Raw genomic sequence first — 18,292 nt, 5'->3', positions numbered from 1 at the left:
GGCCTTATTACATCACAAGGAAAGAGCCTAGTCCATGAGAGACTCATAAAAGAAATTTTAAAAGCTATTAGGGTACCCTCCAAACTTGCAGTGGTCCATGTCAGGGGACATCAAAAGGGATTGGGAACAGTGGTACGGGGAAACAACCTGGCTGATGAAGAAGCTAAACGAGCAGCATTACTACCCCTCTGGGTAAGGAATCCTAGGGAAAGTTGTTCTACCTGCAGGTATGACTTGGAAGGATTCCCTTGTTCTGCTTGCTGGAAGGACTACAGAGTGGATGGTTTAGTTTGCTCCTGTTACAGTTCTGATGGGCAATCAAATTCGGACAAAGATTTTTGTTATATTCACGGGGAAAACAAACCATACATAGACTACCCCTGTACAACCTACTTGCTAAGCTTTACAACAATAGAACAAGAAAAATTGAGGCAAGTGGGTATAAAACCAAACTCAGAGGGTAAATGGGTTCTGGGAGACGGAAGAGAGATTTTACCTAAGCCTATGGCCTTAAGGGTTCTGAAAAGACTTCATGAAAAGACCCATTGGGGAACACAGGCCCTGGTGGATCAGTTTGCCAATAAATATATGTGTATGGGTATTTACAACTTAGCTAAACAGATAACCATGGGATGTGTTACTTGCCAAAAAGTAAACAGACATCAATTAAGAAAAAGAATCCCTGGGGGCAGAGAATTAGCACATAGACCTTTTTCCCACATCCAGATTGACTTTACTGAATTGCCTTTAGCAGGAAGGTATAAATATTTACTGGTTATAGTAGACCACCTCACTCACTTTGTGGAAGCCTTCCCAATGACAAGAGCCACAGCACAAACAGTTGCAAAAACTTTATTAGAACAAATAATTCCAAGATATGGCCTTATAGAAGTAATAGATTCAGATCGGGGACCACACTTTATATCTAAGATTACAAGAGCTGTATCTGAGGCGCTCGGAATTGCCTGGGAATACCACACCCCTTGGCACCCTCAAAGTTCGGGCAAGGTAGAGAGAATAAATGGAGAAATAAAAAAGCAACTAACTAAATTAATGCTAGAAACAAAAATGAGTTGGATTAAATGTCTACCATTAGCATTATTAAACATTAGAACTCAACCTCGTACAGATATAGGGATTTCTTCATACGAGATGTTATATGGAATGCCATTTAATTTAGAAATGCCTGAAGACCACCCAGCCATATCAGATTTCCATCTACAATCCTATATAACCAGCCTAGAAAACCGAAGGGAGAAACTCCGTAAGAAGGGACTGGTGGTTCAACGACCACCCCTGTGGCTACCAATTCACTCATTCCACCCTGGAGATGAAGTTTTAATAAAATCTTGGAAAGAAACATCTTTAACCCCTCAATGGGAGGGACCGTATGTTGTTCTAATTTCTACAGAATCATCGGTTCGGACAGCGGAGAAAGGCTGGACCCACGCTAGCCGAGTGAAGAAGTTCAACAGAGACCCCACCTGGAGAGTGGTGGAACAACCACAGGACTTAAAAATTAGGCTTAAGAAATCCTAGCCTGCCTATGCATGAAATCCTGTAACTGAACACTTGAGAAACCACGATTTATTGCTTGAAGAATATGTTAATAATTATATTGTTAAGTGCAACATCCATAATTGTAATTGCTACCCTTTTGCTTGCTTTATATGTAAGGTGTGCCAGGAACGATAGCGGGCCCATTGCAAAGGGGGGGGACCTCCTAAGGGAATTTGCCGAATGTGTTAGTGATGGGACATGTATGCATTTGGGATACACCAAGAACTGTATTATTACCACTCAAATGAACCTGCACAAATGGTGGCAAACATCACCGGCAGGGAGTGCAGAAAAGCCCTGGTCTATTTGCCTTGTGGTGACCTCATGGTCAAACATGTCAACCGGGACAGCTACAAGAAAAGATCCTTTGTCCCTGAGACCCCTGAAGAAAAAAATCCTTGCTGCCGAGAAGAATTCAATCCCCGTGACTCGCTGCAACCGAGTCGACGGGCGAGGCAGAGGGATATATACAGCCAGTGGGGTGAACATACCTGGGACTATGAAAAGATCTGATATGAGCTGCCCCAAATCGAGAAAGAACCCGAAACAGGCACCACTGTATAAGGCTAAAAAGGGGACCAAGGCAGGGTCTAAACAAACTAAAAGAACTCAAAAAGCACTGGGACCCCCATCTTCCTACCACACCTATATCTTGCTTTTAAGCCTAATATTTACATGTACTACTGCTGATGTGCACCCCCACCAACCTTTTCGCTGGACGTTAAGACAATGGGACAGCCAAACCATAATCCAAACCCGACTCGGACCAGGGCAAATCAGTTTTAATGCATCCCTTTGTGTTTTAGCTCCTATAGAACCTTGTATGCTTGAAGGTAAAGGTTGGTATTTTTGCCCTAGTGCAAACCCCGGAAAGGGATATTGCAACCACCCAAATTCTTATTACTGTGCTTATTGGGGATGCGAAACCATAGCTTACCCCTGGCTCCCAGGCAGAGACAAGCATATTAAAGTTGGGTGGGGACCTTACAGTTGTAATCCACCTGACTATAGTAGCCAGATTGGAAGGAGGGGAGCAGGGCCCAAAGTAACCTGTAAATGGTTATACATAAATATAACACAACCCCAAGATCCTACGTGGCTACTAGGCAAGACCTGAGGTATAAGGTACTGGGAATCAGGAACCGACAGAGGTGGTCTTATCTATATAAAAAAGGAACCTCTCCCCAATGACCCCGAACCAGTGGGACCAAACCGGGTCATAATAGACGTGATAAATACTGAAGCAGATGGATTAGGCATAGACCGTGAGGAAAGTACCACCATATCCAAACCCGAAATACCCCCAACCCCCTTGGGAGAAATAACTGATGAATTATGGAGACTTATGGTAGCCAGCTATAAGGTCCTAAACAAAACACACCCAGAATTAACAGACCACTGCTGGCTATGCTATAACACCAGACCACCCTTCTATGAAGCTATGGGGACAATTGAAAAAGCTATAAGGGTAAATGGGAGCAACCCTGCTCAATGTTTGTGGAAATCTGGCAAAAGAACAAAATCTGGTATCACATTGGCGCAGGTATCAGGAGAAGGAAGGTGCATAGGAAAAATCCCATCTTCCAAAATGCACCTATGTAAAGTAACAATGCAAGCCCAAAAACCAAAAGAGCCTGCAGATTGGCTAATACCAGCTAAAAATGCTAAATGGGTATGTGCAAGTGTAGGGGTAACTCCCTGTATTCCCTTAAAGGAGTTTAATCCATCAGACTATTGCATACAAGTAGTAATAGTGCCAAGAATCACCTACTACCCAGGTGATTACATATATGACCACCATTCAGTCCCAGGGCACCACCTTGTAAAAAGAGAACCTATTACAGCTATAACTATCGCAACCCTATTAGCATTAGGCACAGCAGGAGCAGGCACAGGTATAGCCTCCCTTGTAAAACAAGACACAGAATTTGCCAATTTGCGAGAAACCGTAGATGAAGATATAGCCAAAATTGAAAGTTCTATCAGTGCCTTAGAAACATCATTGAGGTCCCTATCTGAAATGGTGCTCCAAAATAGGAGAGGATTAGAGCTCCTACTAGCCCAAGAAGGAGGACTGTGCGTTGCCCTAAAAGAAGAATGTTGTGTTTATGCAGACCATACAGGAGTTGTTAGAGATGCAATGTCTGAGCTCCGGAAAGAACTGGATAAGCGAAAAAGAGAAAGAGAGAGTCGACAGAGCTGGTATGAAAACTGGTTCAATGCCTCCCCATGGCTAACGACTCTACTCTCCACACTAGCAGGGCCCCTAGTAGTAATTGTACTAACTCTGACTTTTGGACCATGCATTTTTAACAGGCTGATAGCTATAGTTAAAGGAAGACTGGAAGCAGCACATTTAATGTTAGTCAGAGCAAAATATGAAAGCATACCTGAACAACAAGAGAGTGAGATGGAAGAAGAGTTCATCTTAAGCCATGAAGCATTAAGGCGATTCTGCGAAACAAATGGAGATACAGAGAGGGGGGAATTGTGATAAGAATTCGCAAGAATCGCAAGAGAGAGGAAAAGGGGCCTCAACACATCCTGTTAAGGCATCCTGTTTGCCCACAGGACCGAATAGAAAGGGGAGGGAGACCCCCACCCTGCACATCCTGTATCCTGTATTTGTTGAGGAGTGGGCTGATATAGAATCATTGCTTGGGGGGGGGGGGGGGAACGACACTGTGAACATACAAGGACTTGTTTCCCACGACCACCGAAGAGCAAGAATAAGACCATCTAGCAAACAACATGATGAAGGGGCTGTACCAACTCCGGAAGATATACGTGGTCAGAAAATAGAGACTGCATAAAAGAGGAGAGTTCGGACTATTTCAGCGCAGTTATCTGCCCAGCGCTGCCTCGCTGATACCCGCTTGCTCTAAATAAATCAAATTATATTTAATTGGACATTGTCTCTGATTGATTATTGAGACCTAATTTATAACAGATGTATGACAGACTCCCTGCTGGTGCTAAATTTGTTGAGCAGAAATGTAACATTGATATTGTGAGTTGCATTTTAAATGTCAAGCTCTTATTGAATTTGATGAAACACCTGACCCTTTTAGAAGTTTAGATGCTCAGAAATGCACCATCATAAGATTTGTGAACAGAATTAGTTGTGTAAGTCACAAGGAAAACAAAGCTTTCAAAGCACAGTGATGCACCCTTCACTGCTCTCCATTTCCTCTGAGTTTTAAACACCTTCATACATTTAAAAATAAAACAATTATCTTGTTTTCTCCTTATACTGTGCTTGAACCTGTTGTGATAAGAGTAGTTGAGTGGATTGTTTTTGAAATGTAGAGCAAGGAGGAAAAACAAGTGTACATTCCTGTACTTCTACCTACCCCTATCTATCTGTCCTCTACAAAATGGTGTTTGGTATCAGAAAGTCTATCAGGTAAACTTTAAAATGTCATAATGGTTAGTACAAATGAATTCTGAAGTATGTTAATTCATAAAGTCTGTAACTTTCTATTTGACTTCCATTTGTTTCTTTTATAATTAATGCAGGGAAATTACTAAAACTAATGACTGGATTTTTCCCTCTTGTAGATTGAGACTTCAGATTAGTCATAATCAAAATTTAAAATAACTGGTCATAATTCAGCAGATAAACTGACTGAAGTTTATAATCCATTATAAAGGAATGAAAAATTATTTGAATGACTACCTGAAGTTTAAAGCACAGAAATATCAGATAAATGTCTATAATGCATTTTTTTCTGTCCTGTATCAAGATGATAGCATAATTGTTGAAAGAAAACAAATCTACATTTAATAATATCTGAAAAGTACTTATCAGTTGCCAGAAGAAGAGTGAAATGTATTTTCAGTAACTGAAGTTGTCAGGCATTTCTCTACTACAAAGGAGGAACAAACTCTGAAAGTTTGCTTTGATGTTGCACTTTAAATTGATCTGGGTTTTGAGGTGCCTGAAGACATTTGTATGAGAAACCCTTGGGAAAAGTGCATAAATACTTCTAATGAAGATTCAAATTAAGTTCATATAAAATAACTGTTATATATTGCAGTCTAATGTGAAGCATGCAGCGCTTTCAGGTCAGCACCTTAAGTCTCATTACTGTTTTGTGTTTTTCTAAAATGCAACATTTAACAACAGGCAAGTAGTGTGTGTTAGGTTACGTGATAAAATTCTAATCTGCACACCCAGAAATGAGCAGAGACAGACAATGGCAGGTAGGGAATCTGAATAATACCCTGTCATGGCTACTCTCAGGACCTTATAGGAGCCAGTAGTCCATAACCGGACCATCTCCACAAGCACAGGGGTGTAGCAGTGAGGTTAACCCAGATAACCTTGGAGGCTGAACTACCTGACGAAGCCCCCTGGGTCTGAAGAGAGTTTTAGCTCAGGGTGACAGAAAAGTGTTCCCCCAAGACACCTTGAGATTAGCCTCCTAAATATGCATCAGGGAACAAAAGTATTGGGCGTTGGAGTTCTCCTCCTCTTTATCCTTTTAGAGTTAATAGCTAGAAGATTCTACTCTGTTCCTTCTACCCGCAGTTTATTATTGGTTTTTAAAGTTCTGTAACCTCCCCCCCTTGTACCCCAATTCCCTGGCTCCCCTGCCAATCCTGTATCCTTCGCGTCCCGGTTGGTTCTCCCCTCCAAACTCCTCCCATCCTTCGGTCCCTCTTAATCCCATGTTCGCTTCCGTTCTGCGCTCTGCGCCTTGGGATTCAGCCCTGCTCCGGTCCCCTCCGACCCTTCCCGACCCCACGCCGCCCTGCTGCACCCTAATAAACCCTGGATTTCTAAGGCACAGAGTCTGCATCTCCTAACCGCCGTACCTCCTGCTCTTCTCTGTCCGGGAAACAACCCGCGCCCGTGTGCACACGGTGTCCCGGCACCGCCCGGCCCGAACTGCATGGGGGTTCAGGAGCGGCGACCCCTTTTTGTGAGGTTTCGGGGGTCCTGCCGCCTTCCCCACAGTGGGAAACCTCACAGGGGCAGAATAGAATCAAATCAAATAGGATAGTTCAGTTGGAAAGGACCTACAACAATCGTCTTGTCCTATTTCCTGAACCCTTCAGGACTGGCCAAAAGTTAAAGCATACTATTAGAGGCATTGTCCAAATGCATCTTAAACACTGACAGGCATGGGGCACCAACTACTTCTCTAAGAAGTCTGTTCCAGTGTTTGACCACCCTCTCAGTAATGAAATGCTTCCTAATGTCCACTCTGAACCTCTCCTGATGCAGCTTTCAATTATTCCCATCCATCCTATCATTGGATACCAGGGAGAAGAGATCAGCAACTCCCTCTCCATTTGCTCTCCTCAGGAAGCTGTAGAGGTCACCCCTCATCCCCCTTCTCTCCAAATTAGATAACCCCAGTGTCCTTAGCTGCTCCTCATAGGACATGCCTTTTACCAACCTTGTTGCCTTCCTTTGGATGCATCCAAGTAATTTCATATCCTTTTTAAATTGTGGGGCTCAGAACTGCACACAGTTCTCAAGGTGAGGCTGCACCAATGCCGAATACAGTGGGATAATCACCTCTTTTGACTAGCTGGTTATGCTGTGTTTAATGCATCCCAGGATGCAGTTTGCCCTCCTGGCTGCCAGGGCTCACTGCTGACTCATACTGAACCTGCGGTCAACCAGCACCCCCAGATCCAATGGTATAAAGTTTATGAACTGTATGAAATTTAACAAGGGCAAGTACCAGATTCTACATCTTGGACAGGACAACCCTGGTTGTGTGTATAGAGTAGGGAACAAGAGACTGGAGAGCAGTGCTGTGGAAAGGGTCCTGGGGATCCTGGTCGATGGCAAGTTGAATATGAGTCAGCAGTGCCCTGGCAGCCGGGAGGGCCAACCATGTCCTGGGGTACATCAGGCACAGCATCGCCAGCTGGGCAAGGGAGGGGATTGTCCTGCTCTGCTCTGCACTGGTGCAGCCTCACCTTGAGTCCTGGAGGCAGTTTTGGGCACCACAATATAAGAAAGATAAAGCTATTAGAGAGCATCCAAAGGAGGGCAACGAGGATGGTGAAGGGCCTTGAGGGGAAACTGCATGAGCAACAGCCGAGGGCACTTGATCTGTTCAACCTGGAGAAGAGGAGACTGAGGGAAACCTCATCGCAGTCTACAACTTCCTTATGAGGGGAAGCGGTGGGGCAGGTACCGATCTCTTCGCTCTCATGACCAGTGAAAGGACTTGAGGAAACAGCACACAGCTGAGTCCGGGGTGGTTTAGTTTAGATATAAGGAAAAGTTTCTTCCCTCAGAGGGTGGTTGGGCACTTGAACAGGCTCCCCAGGGAAGTGGTTATGACACCAAGCCTGACAGAGTTCAAGAAGTGTTTGGACAATGGTCTCAGGCACATGGTGTGACTCTTGGGTATGGTGCTGTGCAGGGCCAGGAGTTGGTCTCAGTGATCCTTGAGGGTCCCTTCCAAGTCAGCATATTCTGTGATTCTGTGAAAATAGATTCAAAGTGCATCCTAGTGTGTTGCTTTTGCTTGGCCCAGTTTTTGGTAGTGGAGGGGCAAAACACCTACTGTTTTGGGAACACAGAAAAAATATATATACCCTGTTCAGGTAGGGAATGCCTTGCCTTGTTCATAAATGTATAAACCTCAACAGTTGTTCATAAAGATATAAACCTCTATTGTTTAAACTCTACCAAATCCATTTCTGCCCTTTCTTCCTTTTCTGCTCTTATTGATAGTAGTCAGCAGCTAATATTTGGAGATTCACAAGGAATTTTTCATTTTAAAATAAAGTAAAAGGAAAACTTTGCTTAACTCAGTTACTATCAACAAGTAAACTCATGGATTTTGTCAGAAATAAAAGATGAGGGGAAAGCAATATATTGGTCTATAGGAGGGAGGTTACAAAGGATTTTTAAGCAATATAAGGATGCAACCACTACCTACTTTCTGTGGAATTTACAGCTCCTAAATCCATTGTGTACTTTGAAAATTGTCCTAGAAATTTTAGTAAATAAAAGTTGTCATAATGTCGTAACGAGTTATCCCTCCCCTGACCCCACCCCCTGACCCCACCCCCCTGACCCCTCCTTACTGGCCTCCCAGCCCCAGGGATAAAAGCCCGGTGGGACCCAGAACCAGGTCTCTTTGATTCCGGCCTCAATGGAACTCACATCCTTCCCCATCTCCCCTCCCCCCTCCACAGTTCCCCAATCCCTCCCCCTATTATCCTAATAAATCACCATGGAAACCTGGAATGGAACAGCTGCCTTTCTCAACTTGCTACAATTCTACAAGGACCGCGTTTAAGACAGCTTCACAGCCCGCGGCCACAGAGGAGCCCTCCCGGCGTGGTTAGGCTTAGAGACGGCTCCCCCAGGCAGCATGGGGGAGCCGTTTTTGAGTCTGCGCTGATGCAAATGGTGGAGATGCCGGGGACAAGCAAGAGTGCGCCTGAGCATGCCAGAGGGGGGCCGCCAACACGGCGAGCTGCTGCCGGTGCTGCGGACAGAGCCTGCACCGGCCATGTGGTCCGTGCATGGCCGCCGCTATCTTAGTGCCGACATGCGGTGCCACCATTTTGTGCCGCGGCCCCAACGAGTGCCCCGTCCACGCTGAAACCAACTCAGCACAGCCAGGTACCATCTCTGCTGTAAAGCGCACATGTGAGACTCTTTAAAGACACAGGTGTGTCCCAGGAAGAGGACCCTGAGGGACTTGTAGAAAACTTGTGGACTCTGTGTTGTGTTGCTGGGGATAAAACTGTGGCAGGAAATAACTGTAAGGACCAGAAGTGATGCGGAGACCAGTTAGCCAATCAGTAAAAGTCTACCAGAGGTAAGAGAGACCTTGGTAGTGAGCTGATAGCACCTACACTGCTTGTCAGGGGATTTTCTGACCCTGGACCTCTGCCGCAAGGGTATGTAGTTCGCAGCATAGGAGGAATGAATGTTAGTATGAATGTGGTTTGAAGGCACCCCACAGGGAAGGGGGTGCAGACATGTGTGAATGGCTGAGTCATAGAACATGGCCGGTTGTAGGGCTCTGTTTTAAAACCCCAGTCCATTTTTTTTATTGTAACCTTAAACAGATAAACAAGTGTGGCATTTTGGGGATTGGGCTAGAAAGGGTTCCGGAAAAAACCCTTTCCACTCAGTCCTCAAAAAAGAAAGGTATTCTTTAGTTAAAACCCTTTTTTTGTTAAAGTATGTTTTGTTTACCCCTATTAATACCTTTCCTCCTTCCCATGTCCCTTTTTTCCTCTAATTCTGATAAGGAGGTAACTAACAAGGCTGCATCCCATCTAAAAGACGCCGAATTGCCACCGATACTCTCGGGTGCTTTGCCAGCTCCCCCCTTTTACCTTTACCCTTAAAAACTCACCCCTCACCCCCTTTTTCCTACCCCCTCTCTCCCCGAATAGCCCTTTTACCATGCTCTCTCAAAGTTTCTTTTTCCCAAAATTCCCTATCTCTTTCCGGTCGTGTACAAGCTCCGCCCCTTCCCCTGCGCATCAAAGCTAGAGGGGGGAGGAGGCGGGGGGGGCATGGCACACAGCCAGCCCCGTCGCTTAGCAGAGCAGCAAGCTACACCTGACCTCAGCAGACCAGCTCCAATTCCAGCCCTACTGACTTACCGCAGAAGCCATGAAAAGAACCCTCTGAAAGAAATTTCTACCAGCTCCAAAAGACTCAGAAAAACTATAAAAAATTTTCTTTTCTTTCTTTTGTATAAGAGAAAAGTGGATATGTCATAATGTCATAACGCGTTATCCCTCCCCCGACCCCGCCCCCCTGACCTCTCCTGACTGGCTGATGTGAGTCAGGACCGCCTCCCAGCCCCAGGGATAAAAGCCCGGTGGGACCCGGAACCAGGTCTCTTTGATTTCGGCCTCGATGGAACTCACATCCTTCCCCATCTCCCCTCCCCCCTCCACAGTTCCCCAATCCCTCCCCCGTATTATCCTAATAAATCACCATGGAAACCTGGAATGGGACAGCTGCCTTTCTCAACTTGCTACAATTCTACTAGGACCGCGTTTAAGACAGCTTCACAGCCCGCGGCCACAGAGGAGCCCTCCCGGCGTGGCTAGGCTTAGAGACGGCTCCCCCAGGCAGCATGGGGGAGCCGTTTTTGAGTCTGCGCTGCTGCAAAAAGTAAGGCACATAAATTGCTAGTCAGAAGACCCCAGGCTCCTATTAAAACAACAATAGTTACAAACAAATCTAGCCAGGAATTTTCCAACAAAGTAATGCTTTCTCAGAAAACACCATTTCATCATGTAGTGGTTTGACCTTGGCTGGGTGCCAGGTGCCTGCTAAGCTGCTCTATCACTCTCTTTTCCAGTGGGACAGGGGAGCAAATAAGATGGAAAACTGTGGCTAGCACAGGTCTTTCCCATGAGAACATTCTCCTGTGTTTTATAAACAAAGATAAAGTTTGGATGTTGTTGTTACAGTGTCTCGAGATTTGGACAGTTCGGGCCTGGCCAATCAGGCCTAGAGGGAGGTTTCTGACTGACCAATCTGGGTGACCTCTGAAAAGTCTATATATATGTTGGATTCAAAATAATAAAGCGCTTTTTCTATGCCACGCTGAGAATCCGGGTTTTCCTTCTCTGCTAGCGGCTCAACAGCGACATCAAACAACCAATGGGATGAGATAAGGCAGTTTATTAAAGCGAAAGAAAGAAACAAGTGAAAGTTTGCATGCACATAAGTGAAGGGAAAAGTTTACTCCTCATCAGCAAGCAAAATCTGGACACTTCACAAGAAGCAGGGCTTCAGCATGCATAGTGGTTTCTCCAGAAGGCAAACATTGAAGAACAACCAATGCCCCCCATTCCTCCTCCCTCCCTCAGCTTTTATATCTGAGCTGACATCATATGGTATGAAATATCCCTTTGGTTTATTTGGGTCAGCTGCCCTGGTTGTGTCCCCTCCCAGGATCTTGCCCAGTCCCAGCCCCTTGATGGGGGAAGGAATGTCAGAGGGACTGTGCTGCTCAGCAGTAGCCAAAACAGTGGTGTGTCATCTAAAACCTTCCAGCTACTAATGCAAAGCACAGCACAGTGAGGGGTATGAGCTTTACTTCAGTCAGACCCAATAAAATCTCCACCCCTTATTCCATACCATTTCTGTCATACTCAGATCCCATATAATCTATATATCTTCCAATTCTTCCATTATATATATTTCTCATTACTGGAATCCTTTCTTACCCACACATACAGCTTCAACTACATCCTTAAACCATCTCTATAACAAACACACATTTTTCATTAGCTATCTTCTGTCCTTTCATATCCTCCCAGGTCTCCATTCCAGCAAGATGAGTGGTCAGGACAGGAGAAGCAGTACACTTGATGGTTGGGCACCGACACCATCCTGCATCGGGTCATTGTCGCATTTTCATTGCTCCTCACAAAATTCATTCTTCATCAGTTCATGTCATTCCTGCTATTTTACTTCCTGCAACATACAACTTACACCACAGATTATTCCTCCCCCAAGGTTAAATGTCCTTGAGGCACACACTGGGTGTCCCCATCCTTCCGCATTACCCACCAAGTACACACAGGTCCTTGGGAAAAGACAATCCTACAAATGGGTTTGCCCTTTCCCACGGGGGAAGAAATCCACAGTGACATCCCCAGCTACTTCCCTATGTGTAACACAGGGACCTTATCTCCTTCCACAGTGTCTAAGGGCTTAGTTTGGGTGGGACCAGGGCAGTTAGCAGATCCCCTAGTGTTGACTAGCCAAGTGGCTTCTGCTAAGTTCGCATTCCAGTGCTTCCATGTCCCATTACCTAATGCCCTTAACATAGTTTGCAGCAGTCCATTATATCTTTCAATCTTCTCAGAGACCTGTGGATGATAAGGAATGTGATATATCTACTCAATGCCATGTTTCTTTGCCCAGTAGTTTATAAGATTGTTTTTAAAATGAGTCCCATTGTGTGACTCAAATCTCTCTAGGGTACCATGTACCCACAAAATGTGTCTTTCAAGACCTGAGATCATGTTCCTAGCAGTGGCATGGTTTTCTGGGTATGTCTTCAGCCAGCCGGTTGTTGCCTCTACCATGATGCGTATGTAACTCTGGCCTTGGCATGTTCATGGCAATGGCCCAATGTAATCAATTTGCCAGGCCACACCGTACTGGAAACCCAGCCACTCTCCTCTATTCCAAGGAGACTTCATTAATGTGGCTTGCTTGATGGCAACACATATTTCCCACTGGTGAATAACCTGTGGGATGGCCTCCATGGTCAGGTCCACCTCTCGAGCATGAGCCAATCTGCATGTAGTATCCCTTCCTTGATGCCCTGATCTTTCAATGGCCCATCAGGTTATAAATAGCTCACCCTTTCTCTCTCAGTCTAGGTCAACCTGAATTATTCCAATTTTGGCAGCCTTATCTACCTATTCATTGTTTTGACATTCTTCAGTATCATGACTTTTGGGTACGTGGGCATCTACATGACATACTTTCAGAGTCATGTTTTCTACACATGCAATGATGTTCTGCCAAAATGCAGCAGCCCAGATGGGTTTACCCCTGTGTCGCCAATTACTCTTCCACTGCTGCAGCCATCCCCATATGGCATTAGCTACCATTCAGGAGTCAGTGTAGAGATACAGTACAGGCCCCTTCTCTGGCTCAGCAATCTCTAGAGCCAGTTGGATGACTTTCACTTTTGCACACTGGTTTGACTTGCCTTCCCCTTCAGCAACCTCAATGACGCATTGTGTAGGACTCCACACAGCAGCTTTCAACCTCTGATGGTTTCCTATTACACGGCAGGATCCATCAATAAATAGAGTATAACCTCTTTTGTTTTCTGGTAACTTGTTATATGGTGGTGCTTCTTCAGCACAAGTCACCTTCTCAGGCAATGCTCCAAATCTCTGGCTTCTGGCTAATCCATAATCTCTTCCAGGATTCCTGGGAAACTGGGTTTTCCCATTAGGGCTCATTGTGTAATTAATGCTACCCACTTACTCCATGTAGTGCTGGTTGCATTATGTGTCAAGGGAATGTTTCCTTTGAACATCCAGTGTAGGACGGGCAATTGCAGCATCAAGAGGAGACACACTTCTGTCCCACCAACTTCTGAGAGGGCTCGAAGCCCCTCACAGACTTCTACAATCTCTTTTTCAGTTGTAGTATGTTGCTGTTGAGCAGCTAGCAGAGTAATGAAGGCACTAGTTCTCAGTGGCAAGAAGGAATGACCTTTATTGTTTTGATTTCATCACATATATAGAGTTCTCAAAAGTCACCCAGATTGGTCAGTCAGAAGCCTTCCCCCAGGCCTGATTGGCCAGGCCTGCACTGCTCAAGTTCTGGGACACTGTTCCAACAACATCCAAACTTTATCTTTATTTACAAAACACAAGAAAACTTCTCATGAGAAAAACCTGTGCTAGCCACAGTAGTATAGTGGGCTTCTGATCCTCAATAACTCTGGCTCCAAAACCCTAATGATTGACATCTAGTTTCTCCTGAGGTCCTTTGCCAGAGGCTCCAGTTGAGACCCTGCTCCCCAGCTGCAGTGTAGAGATTTTTTTGCACAGCTGGTCCCATCTGAACAGGCCCAAGAGCTCCTGCACGATCTATTACCTACTTGATCTGCTCAATGGCCTTTTGTTGCTCAAGGCCCCTCTCAAAATGCTTTTTCTTCTAGGTCACCTGATAGAGGGGGCTCACAAGCTGACTATACCCAGGAATGTGCATTCTCCAGAACCCCACAAGGCCCAGGAAAGCTTGTGTTTCCTTCTTATTAGCTGGTGGAGATATAGTTGCAATTTTGTCAACCACCTCTGTAGGCACATGACTGTGTCCATCCTGCCATTTTATTCCCAAGAACTGGGTCTCCTGTGCAGGTCCCTTTACCTTACTTTGTTTTATGGCAAGCCCAGCTTTCAGAAGAATTTGGATTATTTTTTTTCCTTTCTCAAAAACTTCTTTTGCTGTATTGCCCCACAGAATGATATCATAAATATACTGTAGGTGTTCTGGAGCTCCACCCTGTTCCAGTGCAGTCTGGATCAGTCCATTGCAGATGGTGGAGCTGTGTTTCCACCCCTGGGGCAGTCGGTTCCAGGTGTATTGGACACCCCCTCAACCTTTCACCACATTAAAATAAAAATTCCCCACAATCATTCTACTGTATAGTGCTGGTTTTAAGGTAAACCAGTGGGAGGAATTAACTCCACATACTTAGTCAGGGATTTCGAGTCAGAACTACAATTTAATAGGAAACATACAATAAAGGCAATAGTACAGAAACGCTGGCTTAAACCAACAAAATCAGAATACAACCTGACACCCTGTTGGTCAGGGTGGTGGTAGCAGTCCAATGACAAGGTGGCTGCAATCCCGTAGGAGTGATGGATGTGGTCTTGTCGAAGCAGTGATCCTGTAGAAATGTCTCATCTTTCTCTGGAGGTCCAGTGGTGGTTGTTGAGAGCTCTTGTCCTCTGGGTGTCCAGTGGTTGTGTCATGGTGTACCAAGCCCCAGTTTATATACAGGCAGGAATGTTTAGTACCTCCCTCAGGGCGGGGCATTTCATAATGGGATGATGTAATTCCATGAGTCATTCTGGGGAGTCCTTGATGGCCCATTAGCAGAGATGTCCCCCTCAGGGTGGGTGGTGCTGCTGCTTCCCCAGAGGGAGTTATCACGGTTGAGTCATGGTGAAGATAATGAAACACTGCTCCACCCATCTTAACAGTTCATCAGAAGGGGATGTAGGTGGTGGTAGAATACATGCTTTGGTTACATCTTACATTGTAACCCAGGACATCTATAACACTGTTTAATACTTGGTTTTCCCATTACCTCTCCCAATTAATATCCTTATTTCAAAATCTTCATGAGTGCCTACATTCTCCACCAAAAAAACTGTCGTGGGTTGACCCAGGCCAGATGCCAGGCACCTACCAAAGTCATTCACTCACTCCCCTCTGCAGATGGACAGAAAAGACAAAATTTAACAAAGTATTCACCAGTTGAGAAAAGGACTGGGAGAGATTGCTCACCAAATACCATCAGGGGAAAAACAGGCTCAAATTAGAGATAAGAAGTGAATGTATTACAAACAAAATAAGAGCAGGATAATGAGAAGTAAAATGTGACCTTAAAAAAACACCTTCCCCCTACCCCTCCCTCCTTCCCACCTCTACCTCCTGCCGAGAAACGGAGGCTTGACAATCCAATATGAATTTACCACAAGCTTCAGTTTATTGATTTACAGCAGACAATTTTATAGTGTAGTTAACTAACTCATGCATATTCTGTAATCATACAATACTATTGGTTATATACTTCCACGCCCTAAGTTTGGCTACTTGCCTTAACATGTATCTATGTTTACCTATAGTGCCTGATTTCTGCATATCTGTTACCAATTAACGCATTCTTGACGGCCCCCACGACTCCTATGTTGCAGAAAGTCATGGTGACCTTAGATCGCTGATTGGACGAAGGTATCTAATTAATAGTTGGCTGAATATGGCTATTGTTAAGAAGCAATCTATCTACATCTGCGTGTCCCTTCTCTAGAAGCCAGCTTTCCACAATTCCCCTGTTTTCTTTACGCGTTTGTGCAAGCCAAAGCTGATTCACTGTCTGTGATAATGATTTTTTCAAACATTGCAAAGCACAAGGTAGAATAACAGCTATGCCAACAAGGACAAGTAAAATCACTAATCCTACTTGCAAGATATAGCGAAGCCATCCTGTTATACCCCAGTCACCACATGGAATTCCGAATAGGCCATCGTCCTTTTGCACTGTTATCTTTGCTGTTTGCTCCTTAAGCCATTGAAGTTGTTTATGTATTTAGGAATCACTATGGGGCTACCAAAAGTTATGCAGCCTGTTTCATTGCCACTAGCATTAAGAGCTCGGCTCCCCAAGAGATCCAAAGTTTGATGTTGCCCAATTTACTGCATCCTGGGCCTCCCAACGTAACCAGGCTATAACTTTTTGCTCTTCAGATTCAAATAATTGCAAACCTTGCCAATCAGGCAGCCCTATAAATGCGGCTAAAGCTTGTTGCAGCCTGTTATGTGCAAAGTCAATTCGAGTTATGCGTGTATTAATGCAAGCCAAACAACAAGTATTATACACTTCTTGATGGACCCACCACCGTTTCTTACAAATACCACACTTAATAAGTAACCATGCCTGACACCACAGCTTAGCACAATTTCTACAAGGGTATCTATTCAGGTAAGGGGGTACAGAGACTAATCTATTTATAATATCTCTTAATTCTAATAAAGTCTGCCAACGCTCGACTGGAACCCCAGCTTGCCGCAAGATAGGATCAAGAGCACAATGTAGAAGCCGAATCAGTCGTGGTGTTTCATCGATCGGCGGTATCGGGGGCACCTGTAGCCGTGCGAGGTTGATCAAGTGCAGGCTTCACCCAGCGGCTAGGAACCCAAAGGGGGCTTGTGGAGGAAGATACACAAAAATAACCTCTGCCAGAATATATGACCTCTACTGGACCCTCCCAGATGCCTGTTTTGGGGTCCTTATATAGGACCTTCATGCGTGGTACCGGTGGCTGTGCCACTCCCTTGTGATGAATTAAGATAGGTGGTAAATCCTGATCTCCAAATATACACAGATGATTTAGTACAAACAGGGTTTTAGAAAGCCTTTCTCTACTATCTGAGACCTCCTTATGTTTTGCCAGGTAACCCTTTATTGTTGCATTTGCTCGTTCTACCATTGCCTGCCCCGTTGGGGAGTGAGGAATTCCTGTAGTATGTTTTATATCCCAAAGTTGCATGTATTTTTTCACCAAGGTACTACAATAAGCTGGTCCATTGTCTGTTTTGATAGCTTTGGGTTTGCCCAATATGGCAAAGCAACTAATAAGGTGCCTTATAAAATCCCGGGCTCTTTCGCCGGGCTGTAAAGTTGCCCATATCATGTGGCTGTATGTGTCAATGCAAACATGGACATATTTTAATCTACCGAATTCAGGGAAATGTGTTACATCCATCTGCTATAACTCATTAGCTTGTAACCTCTTAGGGTTCACTCCCATACCCAAACCAACACCCTGGTTATGAAAACTACAAATAGGGCAGGCCCGCACCATGGCCCTGGCTTCTGCCAGTGGAATTCCAAAACCCTTATGGAGACCCCTTGCATTTTGATGAAAGTTCATATGTGCGTGGCGGGCCCTCTCAAAGGAAGATACTGGAGCTTCCGCCACCGCTACCAATCGGTCCGCTCTGGCATTGCCTTCTCCAAGGCCCTCTGACCACTGATGACTTCTTATATGCAACACAGCATATGGGTCAGTCCTTTGGCCAATGGTGCATTTAAGCACCATCAATAGTTCCGCTAGTCAGCGTTTTTGTACATCCTTAACCATTGTTTCCTCAATTCTGTTAGCAATGTCTGCGACATAGAGAGAATCTGTGACGATGTTAACAGGTTGGTCTATCCAGTTGGTAAAGACCCAGACCACTGCTGATAGTTCCAAGGTTTGTAAAGAGTCCTCCGATGTTGCAGGAATAATTTTGTGTCGCCATTGCTTCTCCTCCATCCACGTCGCAGCAGCTTTACGGGAGCGTTTGCCAGCATCTGTATAAACAGTCACTGCTCCTGAAAGCGGAGAGGATAACCGCAATGGCTTTATTAGCCATCGGTGATTAGACATCCATGCCAGCGTAGAAGGCTGGAGAGGTCGGATACTGATGAGGGTTCCCTCTTCCAGCAACGCTGCCTGAAGA

At 45.0% G+C, this 18,292-nt stretch overlaps 1 pseudogene; it reads left to right on the top strand.

The window, feature by feature from the left end:
* Positions 1 to 2,059: 2,059 nt before the first annotated feature.
* Positions 2,060 to 17,817, top strand: LOC146425523 (uncharacterized; annotated as a pseudogene).
* Positions 17,818 to 18,292: the final 475 nt, after the last annotated feature.

Source organism: Lichenostomus cassidix, chromosome W (assembly GCF_008360975.1).
Source record: "Lichenostomus cassidix isolate B80296 chromosome W, HeHo_3.0, whole genome shotgun sequence".
NCBI classification, from domain to species: domain Eukaryota; kingdom Metazoa; phylum Chordata; class Aves; order Passeriformes; family Meliphagidae; genus Lichenostomus; species Lichenostomus cassidix.
The sequence above is the reverse complement of the archived record's forward strand: the minus strand, read 5'-3'. Positions and strand labels throughout refer to the sequence as shown.